This window comes from Maylandia zebra, linkage group LG4 (assembly GCF_041146795.1).
Source record: "Maylandia zebra isolate NMK-2024a linkage group LG4, Mzebra_GT3a, whole genome shotgun sequence".
Classification (NCBI taxonomy): Eukaryota; Metazoa; Chordata; class Actinopteri; order Cichliformes; family Cichlidae; genus Maylandia; species Maylandia zebra.
Genome location: NC_135170.1, coordinates 29,496,121 through 29,512,356, shown reverse-complemented (window position 1 = coordinate 29,512,356; position 16,236 = coordinate 29,496,121). Strand labels below are relative to the sequence as shown.

General features: G+C 43.3%; 1 protein-coding gene across 2 annotated transcripts in view; it reads left to right on the top strand.

Annotated features, from left to right (window-relative positions):
* The window catches only part of LOC101487267 (SH3 and cysteine-rich domain-containing protein 2), a 79,797-nt gene that overhangs the window by 32,605 nt on the left and 30,956 nt on the right, over positions 1 to 16,236 (top strand). The gene's annotated exons all lie outside the window — the stretch shown is intronic.

The window sequence follows — 16,236 nt, the reverse complement described above, 5'->3', positions numbered from 1 at the left end:
ACATTTCATCTCATTCAATCATCATTATAGTCGTCCCACTAGGTGGCGCTCTAACCATTACTGACAAATGGCATAACAAACATTTCCAAGCTCGAGTCTCATCACGCCTGCGACCTTTGGGAGAATTTGGACATTTAGATTTTGAGTGACAGCAGATTACTGCTTTTTGGCGAGTGATTGAAACTCCACGTGCCACCATGACAACCCCGTTTCCCTGAACGTAAAAAGCTTCGCAATTTAACATCACAAAGGTCTTTAGATTCCACACACTGGAGATTGGTTCAATATGATGAAATCCCTTGGAGGAGTACGTCAAAGAACGGTGCCTGGAAAGAGGGGAAAATGTTGCCAAAATTACACATTAATTTTAAAATGGCTGACTTCCTGTTGGATTTGGGATATTGCTCCAAGAGACTTTTTTGTACATCTTGATATCTCCTATAAGCTTACCAGGTTTAAGACTCATACATAAAACACAGAGCTGGGGCTGATGTTTTGAAATTTCGTAGGGGGCGCTGTGGAGCCATTTTGCGCTATTCAATGAAAATGATCACATAACAACAAAGCCTTATGCACATTGGAGGTGTGTGCCAAATTTCAAGACTTTTTAAACTTTCCAAGCCCCTCAAAAGCCACTTCATTTTTCATGGTGAACAGCGTTGCCACCAGGGTGCGCCGTTCAGTATAAAGTCACAATATTCGCACTGCAGCATCATGAAGGACTGACGGTGATATTCACCGCTTTTGAGGTGTCCACAATGAACCTGTGAAAATCAGTACAACAAAGTGTAAGACATGACATTTCCTGTTCCCACTAGGTGGCGCTCTTCATATTCCTGACAATGGGCACATCAATCTGTTCAGGGCGGGTCTGACATCATGCCTGTAAAGTCTGGTACTGATCAGACTGGATTTCATTGAGTTATACTAATTTGTTTCTTCATGGCGTGACATCAAAGTTCGCCATGCTGCTGGGGTCACACCCTTTTGCGAAAACTCACAGTTTTCACTGTAACCCAAGACCAACTCCTTAAGGCTTTCCTGGAGAAATTTGAGGCTGCAGATGTCACCCATCACTATACTGTACCCCAAAGTGTAAAACATGACATTTCCTGTTCCCACTAGGTGGCGCTGTCCCTGGTGTCAAATATGGCAGTTGAAATATGTTCAGGGGTGGAGCCTTATCATATGTGTTCACTTTGGTCAAGGTCAGAAAATGTATGACAAAATGAGAGGCAATAAGATTTTCATGGCGAGTCATCGAAATTCGCCATGGCGCCACGGCCTCATAGTATTGTGAAAACTCAAAAGCTCTGCAATTTAACATGGCACAAGGGTGTAGTTGACACTGTCCAAATTTGAAGTTTATAGGACCAAATCCCAAGGAGGAGTTCGTTAAAGTACAAGGCATGGAAACAGTAAAATCAGACCCAAAATGTCACCTTCAATCCAAAATGGCGGACTTCCTGTTGGGTTTAGGACATTGCCATAATAGACTTTTTTGTTCGACTCTGAACGTTATATAGGTGTACCGACTTTCAAACTTGTAGGCCATACCCATACCGGGGGCTCGCGTTTTTCATTTTTCTAGGTGGCGCTACTGAGCTAATTTTCCCTGGCCATGTCTGAGAACATTAAAATACGTAAATTTTCACCAGACCTGACGCGTGCGCAAAATTTCATGAGTTTTCGAGCATGTTTAGGCCCTCTAAAGGCCGATTCATTTGCCGGAATAATAATAATAATAATAATAATTAAAGCTGCAAGCAGCGTTATGAGGGCCCTCGCACCCCCGGCACGTCGAGCCACTGCCAACACCTCAAACCGGCACGTCCGATGTGATGTCACATTGATGGATTTCATGCTTTTAATCACCAGCTAACATTTCATCTTATTCAACCAGGATTATAGTCATGCCACTAGGTGGCGCTCTAACCATTATTGACAAATAGCATAACAAACATTTCCAAGCTCGAGTCTCATCACACCTGCGACCTTTGGGAGAGATTGGACATTGTGTTTTTTAGTGACAGCAGATTACTGCTTTTTGCGAGTGATTGAAACTCTACGTGCCGCCATGACCACCCCGTTTCCCTGAACGGAAAAAGCTTCGCAATTTAACATCACAAAGGTCTTTAGATTCTACACACTGAAGAATGCTTCAATATGATGAAATCCCTTGGAGGAGTTCGTCAAAGTATGAGGCCTGAAAAGGGGGGAAAATGTCATCAAAATTACACATTAATTTTAAAATGGCTGACTTCCTGTTGGATTTGGGATATTGCTCCAAGAGACTTTTTTGTACACCTTGATATCTTACACAAGCTTACCAAGTGTCAGACTCATAGATGAAACACAGAGCAGGGGCTGATGTTTTGAAATATTGTAGGGGGCGCTGTGGAGCCATTTTGCGCTATTCAAGGAAAATGGTTACATAACAACAATGCCTTCATCCATTTGGAGGTGTGTGCCAAATTTCAAGCCTAAACTTTCCAAGACCCTCAAAAGCCACTTCATCTTTCATGTTGAACAGCGTTGCCACCAGGGTGCGCCGTTCAGTTTAAAGTCACAATTTTTGCACTGAACCATCACGAGGGACTGATGTTGATATTCACCGCTTTTGAGGTGGCCACGATGAACCTGTGAAAATCAGTACAACAAAATGAAAGCCATGACATTTCCTGTTGCCACTAGGTGGCGCTGTACGTATTCCCGACAATGGGCACATCAATCTGTTCAGGGCGGGTCTGACATCATGCCTGTAAAGTCTGGTACTGAACAGACTGGATTTCATTGAGTTATACTAATTTGTTTCTTCATGGCGTGACATCAAAGTTCGCCATGCTGCTGGGGTCACACCCTTTTGCGAAAAGTCACAGTTTTCACTGTAACCCAAGACCAACTCCTTAAGGCTTTCCTGGAGAAATTTGAGGCTGCAGGTGTCACCCATCACAATACTGTACCCCAAAGTGTAAAACATGACATTTCCTGTTCCCACTAGGTGGCGCTGTCCCTGGTGTCAAATATGGCAGTTGAAATATGTTCAGGGGTGGAGCCTTATCATATGTGTTCACTTTGGTCAAGGTCAGAAAATGTATGACAAAATGAGAGGCAATAAGATTTTCATGGCGAGTCATCGAAATTCGCCATGGCGCCACGGCCTCATAGTATTGTGAAAACTCAAAAGCTCCGCAATTTAACATGGCACAAGGGTGTAGTTGACACTGACCAAATATGAAGGTTATGAAATCAAACCCCAAGGAGGAGTTCGCAAAAGTTCGAGGCATGGAAATGGCAAAATTAGAGCCAAAATGTCACATTCTCTTCCAAATGGCGGACTTCCTGTTGGGTTTGCGTCAATGGGCCCACAGACTTTTTTGTTCGTCTTGGCATGATACACATGTGTGCCAAATTTCATACATGTAGCTCAAACGATGTGGTCGTAGGGCTGCATTTAACAAGGCATAGGTGGCGCTCTAGAGCCATTTCCCAGTGCTCATATGTAAAACCATTAAAATACAAAATTTTTCACCAGACCTGGCATGTGTGCAAAATTTCATGAGTTTTTGAGCATGTTTAAGCCCTCAAAAAGGCCCTTGTTTCGCCTGAATAATAATAATAATAATAATAATAATAAGAAACGGAGCAGATACAATAGGGCCTTCGCACTCTCGGTGCTCGGGCCCTAATAAACAGAGCAATTACAATAGGGCCTTCGCACTGTCAGTGCTCGGGCCCTAATAATAATAATAATTAAAGCTGCAAGCAGCGTTATGAGGGCCCTCGCACCCCCGGCGCGTCGAGCCACGCCCAACACCTAAAACCAGCACGTCCGATCTGATGTCACATTGATGGAATTCATGCATTTAACCACCAGCTAACATTTCAACTCATTCATTCATGATTAGTTAGTCGTTCCACTAGGTGGCGCTCTAACCATTATGTACAAATGGCATAACAAACACTTCCGAGCTCGAGTCTAATCACACCTGAGACGTTTGGGAGAGATTGGACATTGTGTTTTTGAGTGACAGCAGATTACTGCTTTTTGGCGAGTGATTCAAACTCTAAGTGCCGCCATAACCACCCCGTTTCCCTGGACGTAAAAAGCTTCGCAATTTAACATCACAAAGGTCTTTAGATTCCACACACTGGAGAATGGTTCAATATGATGAAATCCCTTGGAGGAGTTCGTCAAAGTATGAAGCCTGAAAAGAGGGGAAAATGTCGCCAAAATTGCACATTAATTTTAAAATGGCTGACTTCCTGTTGGATTTGGGATATTGCTCCAAGAGACTTTTTTGTACATCTTGATATCTCCTATAAGCCTACCAGGTTTCAGATTCATACATAAACCACAGAGCAGGGGCTGATATTTTGAAATATTGTAGGGGGCGCTGTGGAGCCATTTTGCGCTATTCAAGGAAAATGATGACATGACAACAACGTCTTCATCACATTGGAGGTGTGTGCCAAATTTCAAGCCTCTATAAACTTTCCAAGCCCCTCAAAAGCCACTTCATCTTTCATGGTGGACCGCGTTGCCACCAGGGTGCGCCGTTCAGTTTAAACTCACAATTTCTGCACTGAAGCATCATGAGGGACTGATGGTGATATTCACCGCTTTTGAGGTGGCCACGATGAACCTGTGAAAATCAGTACAACAAAATGAAAGCCATGACATTTCCTGTTGCCACTAGGTGGCGCTGTCCGTATTTCCGACAATGGGCACATCAATCTGTTCAGGGCGGGTCTGACATCATGCCTGTAAAGTCTGGTACTGATCAGACTGGATTTCATTGAGTTATACTAATTTGTTTCTTCATGGCGTGACATCAAAGTTCGCCATGCTGCTGGGGTCACACCCTTTCGCGAAAACTCACAGTTTTCACTGTAACCCAAGACCAACTCCTTACGCCTTTCCTGGAGAAATTTGAGGCTGCAGATGTCACCCTTCACTATACTGTACCCCAAAGTGTAAAACATGACATTTCCTGTTCCCACTAGGTGGCGCTGTCCTTGATGTCAAATATGGCAGTTGAAATATGTTCAGGGGTGGAGCCTTATCATATGTGTGCTCTTTGGTCCAGATCGGAACATGTATGACAGAATGAGAGGCAATAAGATTTTCATGGCGAGTCATCGAAATTCGCCATGGCGCCACGGCCTCATAGTATTGTGAAAACTCAAAAGCTCCGCAATTTAACATGGCATAAGGGTGTAGTTGACACTGTCCAAATTTGAAGCTTATACGACCAAATCCCAAGGAGGAGTTCGTTAAAGTACAAGGCATGGAAACGGTAAAATCAGACCCAAAATGTCACCTTCAATCCAAAATGGCGGACTTCCTGTTGGGTTTAGGACATTGCCATAATAGACTTTTTTGTTCGACTCTGAACGTTATATAGGTGTACCGACTTTCAAACGTGTAGGTCATACCCATACCGGGGGCTCGCGTTTTTCATTTTTCTAGGTGGCGCTACTGAGCTAATTTTCCCTGGCCATGTCTGAGAACATTAAAATACGTAAATTTTCACCAGACCTGACGCGTGTGCAAAATTTCATGAGTTTTCGAGCATGTTTAGGCCCTCAAACGGCCAATTCATTTGCCGAAATAATAATAATAATAATAATTAAAGCTGCAAGCAGCGTTACGAGGGCCCTCGCACCCCCGGCGCGTCGAGCCAAGCCCAACACCTAAAACCAGCACGTCCGATCTGATGTCACATTGATGGAATTCATGCATTTAACCACCAGCTAACATTTCAACTCATTCATTCATGATTAGTTTGTCGTTCCACTAGGTGGCGCTCTAACCATTATGTACAAATGGCATAACAAACACTTCCGAGCTCGAGTCTCATCACACCTGAGACGTTTGGGAGAGATTGGACATTGTGTTTTTGAGTGACAGCAGATTACTGCTTTTTGGCGAGTGATTCAAACTCTACGTGCCACCATAACCACCCCGTTTCACTGAACGTAAAAAGCTTCGCAATTTAACATCACAAAGGTCTTTAGATTCCACACACTGGAGATTGGTTCAATATGATGAAATCCCTTGGAGGAGTTCGTCAAAGAACGGTGCCTGGAAAGAGGGGAAAATGTTGCCAAAATTACACATTAATTTTAAAATGGCTGACTTCCTGTTGGATTTGGGATATTGCAGCAAGAGACTTTTTTGTACATCTTGATATCTCCTATAATCTTACCAGGTTTCAGAATCATACATAGAACACAGAGCAGGGGCCGTGGTTTTGAAATTTTGTAGGGGGCGCTGTGGAGCAATTTCGCGCTATTCAATGAAAATGATCACATGCCAACAAAGCCTTCATCCATTTGGAGGTGTGTGCCAAATTTCAAGCCTCTATAAACTTGCCAAGACCCTCAAAAGCCACTTCATCTTTCATGTTGAACAGCGTTGCCACCAGGGTGCGCCGTTCAGTTTAAACTCACAATTTTTGCACTGAAGCATCACGAGGGACTGATGGTGATATTCACCGCTTTTGAGGTGGCCAAGATGAACCTGTGAAAATCAGTACAACAAAATTAAAGCCATGACATTTCCTGTTGCCACTAGGTGGCGCTGTCCGTATTTCCGACAATGGGCACATCAATCTGTTCAGGGCGGGTGTGACATCATGCCTGTAAAGTCTGGTACTGATCAGACTGGATTTCATTGAGTTATATTAATTTGTTTCTTCATGGCGTGACATCAAAGTTCGCCACGTCGCTGGGGTCACACCCTTTTGCGAAAAGTCACAGTTTTCACTGTAACCCAAGACCAACTCCTTAAGGCTTTCCTGGAGAAATTTGAGGCTGCAGATGTCACCCATCACTATACTGTACCCCAAAGTGTAAAACATGACATTTCCTGTTCCCACTAGGTGGCGCTGTCCTTGATGTCAAATATGGCAGTTGAAATATGTTCAGGGGTGGAGCCTTATCATATGTGTGCTCTTTGGTCCAGATCGGAACATGTATGACAGAATGAGAGGCAATAAGATTTTGATGGCGAGTCATCGAAATTCGCCATGGCGCCACGGCCTCATACTATTGTGAAAACTCAAAAGCTCCGCAATTTAACATGGCACAAGGGTGTAGTTGACACTGTCCAAATTTGAAGTTTATAGGACCAAATCCCAAGGAGGAGTTCGTTAAAGTACAAGGCATGGAAACGGTAAAATCAGACCCAAAATGTCACCTTCAATCCAAAATGGCGGACTTCCTGTTGGGTTTAGGACATTGCCATAATAGACTTTTTTGTTCGACTCTGAACGTTATATAGGTGTACCGACTTTCAAACATGTAGGTCATACCCATACCGGGGGCTCGCGTTTTTCATTTTTCTAGGTGGCGCTACTGAGCTAATTTTCCCTGGCCATGTCTGAGAACATTAAAATACGTAAATTTTCACCAGACCTGACGCGTGTGCAAAATTTCATGAGTTTTCGAGCATGTTTAGGCCCTCAAACGGCCAATTCATTTGCCGGAATAATAATAATAATAATAATAATTAAAGCTGCAAGCAGCGTTATGAGGGCCCTCGCACCCCCGGCACGTCGAGCCACGCCCAACACCTCAAACCGGCACGTCCGATGTGATGTCACATTGATGGATTTCATGCTTTTAATCACCAGCTAACATTTCATCTTATTCAACCAGGATTATAGTCATGCCACTAGGTGGCGCTCTAACCATTATTTACAAATAGCATAACAAACATTTCCAAGCTCGAGTCTCATCACACCTGCGACCTTTGGGAGAGATTGGACATTGTGTTTTTTAGTGACAGCAGATTACTGCTTTTTGCGAGTGATTGAAACTCTACGTGCCGCCATGACCACCCCGTTTCCCTGAACGGAAAAAGCTTCGCAATTTAACATCACAAAGATCTTTAGATTCTACACACTGAAGAATGCTTCAATATGATGAAATCCCTTGGAGGAGTTCGTCAAAGTATGAGACCTGAAAAGGGGGGAAAATGTCGTCAAAATTACACATTAATTTTAAAATGGCTGACTTCCTGTTGGATTTGGGATATTGCTCCAAGAGACTTTTTTGTACACCTTGATATCTTACACAAGCTTACCAAGTGTCAGACTCATAGATGAAACACAGAGCAGGGGCTGATGTTTTGAAATATTGTAGGGGGCGCTGTGGAGCCATTTTGCGCTATTCAAGGAAAATGGTTACATAACAAAAATGCCTTCATCCATTTGGAGGTGTGTGCCAAATTTCAAGCCTCTATAAACTTTCCAAGCCCCTCAAAAGCCACTTCATCTTTCATGATGAACCGCGTTGCCACCAGGGTGCGCCGTTCAGTTTAAAGTCACAATTTTTGCACTGAAGCATCACGAGGGACTGATGGTGATATTCACCGCTTTTGAGGTGGCCACGATCAACCTGTGAAAATCAGTACAACAAAGTTAAAGCCATGACATTTCCTGTTGCCACTAGGTGGCGCTGTCCGTATTTCCGACAATGGGCATATCAATCTGTTCAGGGCGGGTCTGACATCATGCCTGTAAAGTCTGGTACTGATCAGACTGGATTTCATTGAGTTATACTAATTTGTTTCTTCATGGCGTGACATCAAAGTTCGCCATGCTGCTGGGGTCACACCCTTTCGTGAAAAGTCACAGTTTTCACTGTAACCCAAGACCAACTCCTTAAGGCTTTCCTGGAGAAATTTGAGGCTGCAGATGTCACCCATCACAATACTGTACCCCAAAGTGTAAAACATGACATTTCCTGTTCCCACTAGGTGGCGCTGTCCTTGATGTCAAATATGGCAGTTGAAATATGTTCAGGGGTGGAGCCTTATCATATGTGTGCTCTTTGGTCCAGATCGGAACATGTATGACAGAATGAGAGGCAATAAGATTTTCATGGCGAGTCATCAAAATTCGCCATGGCGCCACGGCCTCATACTATTGTGAAAACTCAAAAGCTCCGCAATTTAACATGGCACAAGGGTGTAGTTGACACTGTCCAAATTTGAAGCTTATAGGACCAAATCCCAAGGAGGAGTTCGTTAAAGTTCGAGGCATGGAAATGGCAAAATTAGAGCCAAAATGTCACCTTCTCTTCCAAATGGCGGACTTCCTGTTGGGTTTGCGTCAATGGGCCCACAGACTTTTTTGTTCGTCTTGGCATGATACACATGTGTGCCAAATTTCATACATGTAGCTCAAACGATGTGGTCGTAGGGCTGCATTTAACAAGGCATAGGTGGCGCTGTAGAGCCATTTCCCAGTGCTCATATGTAAAACCATTAAAATACAAAATTTTTCACCAGACCTGGCATGTGTGCAAAATTTCATGAGTTTTTGAGCATGTTTAGGCCCTCAAAAAGGCCCTTGTTTGGGGTGAATAATAATAATAATAATAATAATAATAATAATAATAATAATAATAATAATAATAAGAAACGGAGCAGATACAATAGGGCCTTCGCACTCTCAGTGCTCGGGCCCTAATAAACAGAGCAATTACAATAGGGCCTTCGCACTGTCAGTGCTCGGGCCCTAATAATAATTAAAGCTGCAAGCAGCGTTATGAGGGCCCGAGCACCCCCGGCGCGTCGAGCCACGGCCAACACCTAAAACCAACACCTCCGATCTGATGTCACATTGATGAAATTCATGCATTCAACCACCAGCTAACATTTCATCTCATTCAATCATGATTATAGTCGTCCCACTAGGTGGCGCTCTAACCATTATGTACAAATGGCATAACAAACACTTCCAAGCTCGAGTCTCATCACACCTGCGACTTTTGGGAGACATTGGACATTGTGTTTTTGAGTGACAGCAGATTACTGCTTTTTGGCGAGTGATTCAAACTCTAAGTGCCACCATAACCACCCCGTTTCACTGAACGTAAAAAGCTTCGCAATTTAACATCACAAAGGTCTTTAGATTCCACACACTGGAGATTGGTTCAATATGATGAAATCCCTTGGAGGAGTTCGTCAAAGAACGGTGCCTGGAAAGAGGGGAAAATGTTGCCAAAATTACACATTAATATTAAAATGGCTGACTTCCTGTTGGATTTGGGATATTGCACCAAGAGACTTTTTTGTACATCTTGATATCTCCTATAAGCTTACCAGGTTTCAGAATCATACATAGAACACAGAGCAGGGGCTGTGGTTTTGAAATTTTGTAGGGGGCGCTGTGGAGCAATTTCGCGCTATTCAATGAAAATGATCACATGCCAACAAAGCCTTCATACATTTGGAGGTGTGTGCCAAATTTCAAGCCTCTATAAACTTGCCAAGACCCTCAAAAGCCACTTCATCTTTCATGTTGAACAGCGTTGCCACCAGGGTGCGCCGTTCAGTTTAAACTCACAATTTTTGCACTGAAGCATCACGAGGGACTGATGGTGATATTCACCGCTTTTGAGGTGGCCAAGATGAACCTGTGAAAATCAGTACAACAAAATTAAAGCCATGACATTTCCTGTTGCCACTAGGTGGCGCTGTCCGTATTTCCGACAATGGGCACATCAATCTGTTCAGGGCGGGTCTGACATCATGCCTGTAAAGTCTGGTACTGATCAGACTGGATTTCATTGAGTTATACTAATTTGTTTCTTCATGGCGTGACATCAAAGTTCGCCATGCTGCTGGGGTCACACCCTTTTGCGAAAAGTCACAGTTTTCACTGTAACCCAAGACCAACTCCTTAAGGCTTTCCTGGAGAAATTTGAGGCTGCAGATGTCACCCATCACTATACTGTACCCCAAAGTGTAAAACATGACATTTCCTGTTCCCACTAGGTGGCGCTGTCCTTGATGTCAAATATGGCAGTTGAAATATGTTCAGGGGTGGAGCCTTATCATATGTGTGCTCTTTGGTCCAGATCGGAACATGTATGACAGAATGAGAGGCAATAAGATTTTCATGGCGAGTCATCAAAATTCGCCATGGCGCCACGGCCTCATACTATTGTGAAAACTCAAAAGCTCCGCAATTTAACATGGCACAAGGGTGTAGTTGACACTGTCCAAATTTGAAGTTTATAGGACCAAATCCCAAGGAGGAGTTCGTTAAAGTACAAGGCATGGAAACGGTAAAATCAGACCCAAAATGTCACCTTCAATCCAAAATGGCGGACTTCCTGTTGGGTTTAGGACATTGCCATAATAGACTTTTTTGTTCGACTCTGAACGTTATATAGGTGTACCGACTTTCAAACATGTAGGTCATACCCATACCGGGGGCTCGCGTTTTTCATTTTTCTAGGTGGCGCTACTGAGCTAATTTTCCCTGGCCATGTCTGAGAACATTAAAATACGTAAATTTTCAGCAGACCTGACGCGTGTGCAAAATTTCATGAGTTTTCGAGCATGTTTAGGCCCTCAAACGGCCAATTCATTTGCCGGAATAATAATAATAATAATAATAATAATAATAATAATAATAATAATAATAAACAGAGCAATTACAATAGGGCCTTCGCACTGTCAGTGCTCGGGCCCTAATAATAATTAAAGCTGCAAGCAGCGTTATGAGGGCCCGAGCACCCCCGGCACGTCGAGCCACTGCCAACACCTCAAACCGGCACGTCCGATGTGATGTCACATTGATGGATTTCATGCTTTTAATCACCAGCTAACATTTCATCTTATTCAACCAGGATTATAGTCATGCCACTAGGTGGCGCTCTAACCATTATTGACAAATAGCATAACAAACATTTCCAAGCTCGAGTCTCATCACACCTGCGACCTTTGGGAGAGATTGGACATTGTGTTTTTTAGTGACAGCAGATTACTGCTTTTTGCGAGTGATTGAAACTCTACGTGCCGCCATGACCACCCCGTTTCCCTGAACGGAAAAAGCTTCGCAATTTAACATCACAAAGGTCTTTAGATTCTACACACTGAAGAATGGTTCAAAATGATGAAATCCCTTGGAGGAGTTCGTCAAAGTATGAGGCCTGAAAAGGGGGGAAAATGTCATCAAAATTACACATTAATTTTAAAATGGCTGACTTCCTGTTGGATTTGGGATATTGCTCCAAGAGACTTTTTTGTACATCTTGATATCTTACACAAGCTTACCAAGTGTCAGACTCATAGATAAAACACAGAGCAGGGGCTGATGTTTTGAAATATTGTAGGGGGCGCTGTGGAGCCATTTTGCGCTATTCAAGGAAAATGGTTACATGACAACAAAGCTTTCAACCATTTGGAGGTGTGTGCCAAATTTCAAGCCTCTATAAACTTTCCAAGCCCCTCAAAAGCCACTTCATTTTTCACGGTGAACAGCGTTGCCACCAGGGTGCACCGTTCAGTTTAAAGTCACAATTTTTGCACTAAAGCATCATCAAGGACTGATGGTGATATTCACCGCTTTTGAGGTGGCCACGATGAACCTGTGAAAATCAGTACAACAAAATTAAAGCCATGACATTTCCTGTTGCCACTAGGTGGCGCTGTCCGTATTTCCGACAATGGGCACATCAATCTGTTCAGGGCGGGTCTGACATCATGCCTGTAAAGTCTGGTACTGATCAGACTGGATTTCATTGAGTTATACTAATTTGTTTCTTCATGGCGTGACATCAAAGTTCGCCATGCTGCTGGGGTCACACCCTTTCGCGAAAACTCACAGTTTTCACTGTAACCCAAGACCAACTCCTTAAGGCTTTTCTGGAGAAATTTGAGGCTGCAGATGTCACCCATCACTATACTGTACCCCAAAGTGTAAAACATAACATTTCCTGTTCCCACTAGGTGGCGCTGTCCTTGAGGTCAAATATGGCAGTTGAAATATGTTCAGGGGTGGAGCCTTATCATATGTGTTCACTTTGGTCAAGGTCAAAAAATGTATGACAAAATGAGAGGCAATAAGATTTTGATGGCGAGTCATCGAAATTCGCCATGGCGCCACGGCCTCATAGTATTGTGAAAACTCAAAAGCTCCGCAATTTAACATGGCACAAGGGTGTAGTTGACACTGACCAAATATGAAGGTTATGAAATCAAACCCCAAGGAGGAGTTCGCAAAAGTTCGAGGCATGGAAATGGCAAAATTAGAGCCAAAATGTCACCTTCTCTTCCAAATGGCGGACTTCCTGTTGGGTTTGCGTCAATGGGCCCACAGACTTTTTTGTTCGTCTTGGCATGATACACATGTGTGCCAAATTTCATACATGTAGCTCAAACGATGTGGTCGTAGGGCTGCATTTAACAAGGCATAGGTGGCGCTCTAGAGCCATTTCCCAGTGCTCATATGTAAAACCATTAAAATACAAAATTTTTCACCAGACCTGGCATGTGTGCAAAATTTCATGAGTTTTTGAGCATGTTTAGGCCCTCAAAAAGGCCCTTGTTTCGCCTGAATAATAATAATAATAATAATAATAATAATAATAATAATAATAAGAAACGGAGCAGATACAATAGGGCCTTCGCACTCTCGGTGCTCGGGCCCTAATAATAATAATAATAATAATAAGAAACGGAGCAGATACAATAGGGCCTTCGCACTCTCGGTGCTCGGGCCCTAATAATAATAATTAAAGCTGCAAGCAGCGTTTTGAGGGCCCTCGCACCCCATCGCGTCGAGCTACGCCCAACACCTAAAACCAGCACCTCTGATCTGATGTCACATTGATGGAATTCATGCATTTAACCACCAGCTAACATTTCAACTCATTCATTCATGATTAGTTAGTCGTTCCACTAGGTGGCGCTCTAACCATTATGTACAAATGGCATAACAAACATTTCCGAGCTCGAGTTTCATCACGCCTGCGACCTTTGGGAGAGATTGGACATTGTTTTTTTGAGTGACAGCAGATTACTGCGTTTTGGCGAGTGATTGAGACTCCACGTGCCGCCATAACCACCCCGTTTCCCTGGACGTAAAAAGCTTCGCAATTTAACAACACAAAGGTCTTTGGATTCGACACACTGAAGAATAGTTCAATCTGATGAAATCCCTTGGAGGAGTTCGTGAAAGTATGAGGCCTGAAAAGAGGAGAAAATGTCGCCAAAATTACACATTAATTTTAAAATGACTGACTTCCTGTTGGATTTGGGATATTGCTCCAAGAGACTTTTTTGTAGATCTTGATATCTCCTATAAGCTTACCAAGTTTCAGACTCATAGATAAAACACAGAGCAGGGGCTGATATTTTGGAATATTGTAGGGGGCGCCGTGGAGCCATTTTGCGCTATTCAAGGAAAATGGTCACATGACAACAAAGCCTTGATCTATTTGGAGGTGTGTGCTAAATTTAAAGCCTCTATAAACTTTCCAAGCCCCTCAAAAGCCACTTCATCTTTCATGGTGGACCGCGTTGCCACCAGGGTGCGCCGTTCAGTTTAAAGTCACAATTTTGGCACTGAAGCATCACGAGGGACTGATGGTGATATTCACCGCTTTTGAGGTGGCCAAGATGAACCTGTGAAAATCAGTACAACAAAATTAAAGCCATGACATTTCCTGTTGCCACTAGGTGGCGCTGTCCGTATTTCTGACAATGGGCACATCAATCTGTTCAGGGCGGGTCTGACATCATGCCTGTAAAGTCTGGTACTGATCAGACTGGATTTCATTGAGTTATACTAATTTGTTTCTTCATGGCGTGACATCAAAGTTCGCCATGCCGCTGGGGTCACACCCTTTTGCGAAAAGTCACAGTTTTCACTGTAACCCAAGACCAACTCCTTAAGGCTTTCCTGGAGAAATTTGAGGCTGCAGATGTCACCCATCACAATACTGTACCCCAAAGTGTAAAACATGACATTTCCTGTTCCCACTAGGTGGCGCTGTCCCTGATGTAAAATATGGCAGTTGTAATATGTTCAGGGGTGGAGCCTTATCATATGTGTTCACTTTGGTCAAGGTCAGAAAGTCTATGACAGAATGAGAGGCAATAAGATTTTCATGGCGAGTCATCGAAATTCGCCGTGGCGCCACGGCCTCATAGTATTGTGAAAACTCAAAAGCTCCGCAATTTAACATGGCATAAGGGTGTAGTTGGCACTGACCAAATATGAAGGTTATGAAATCAAACCCCAAGGAGGAGTTCGTTAAAGTTCGAGGCATGGAAACGGTAAAATCAGAGCCAAAATGTCACATTCAATCCAAAATGGCGGACTTCCTGTTGGGTTTAGGACATTGCCATAATAGACTTTTTTGTTCGACTCTGAACGTTATATAGGTGTACCGACTTTCAAACATGTAGGTGATACCCATACCGGGGGCTCGCGTTTTTCATTTTTCTAGGTGGCGCTACTGAGCTAATTTTCCCTGGCCATGTCTGAGAACATTAAAATACGTAAATTTTCACCAGACCTGACGCGTGTGCAAAATTTCATGAGTTTTCGAGTATGTTTAGGTCCTCAAAAGGCCGATTCATTTGCCGAAATAATAATAATAATAATAATTAAAGCTGCAAGCAGCGTTATGAGGGCCCTCGCACCCCCGGCGCGTCGAGCCACGCCCAACACCTAAAACCAGCACCTCCGATCTGATGTCACATTGATGGAATTCATGCATTTAACCAACAGCTAACCTTTCATCTCATTCAATCATGATTATAGTCGTCCCACTAGGTGGCGCTCTAACCATTAATGACAAATGGCATAACAAACATTTCCGAGCTTGAGTCTCATCATGTCTGCGACCTTTGGGAGAGATTGGACATTGTGTTTTTGAGTGACAGCAGATTACTGCTTTTTGGCGAGTGATTCAAACTCCACGTGGCGCCATGACCATCCCGTTTCCCTGAACGTAAAAAGCTTCGCAATTTAAAATCACAAAGGTCTTTAGATTCCACACACTGGAGAATGGTTCAATATGATGAAATCCCTTGGAGGAGTTCGTCAAAGTATGAAGCCTGAAAAGAGGGGAAAATGTCGCCAAAATTGCACATTAATTTTAAAATGGCTGACTTCCTGTTGGATTTGGGATATTGCTCCAAGAGACTTTTTTGTACAACTTGATATCTCCTATAAGCTTACCAGGTTTCAGACTCATACATAAAACACAGAGCTGGGGCTGTGATTATTAAATTTTTTAGGGGGCGCTGTGGAGCCATTTCGCGCTATTCAATGAAAATGATCACATGACAACAAAGCCTTCATCCATTTGGAGGTGTGTGCTAAATTTAAAGCCTCTATATACTTTCCAAGCCCCTCAAAAGCCACTTCATCTTTCATGGTGGACCGCGTTGCCACCAGGGTGCGCCGTTCAGTTTACAGT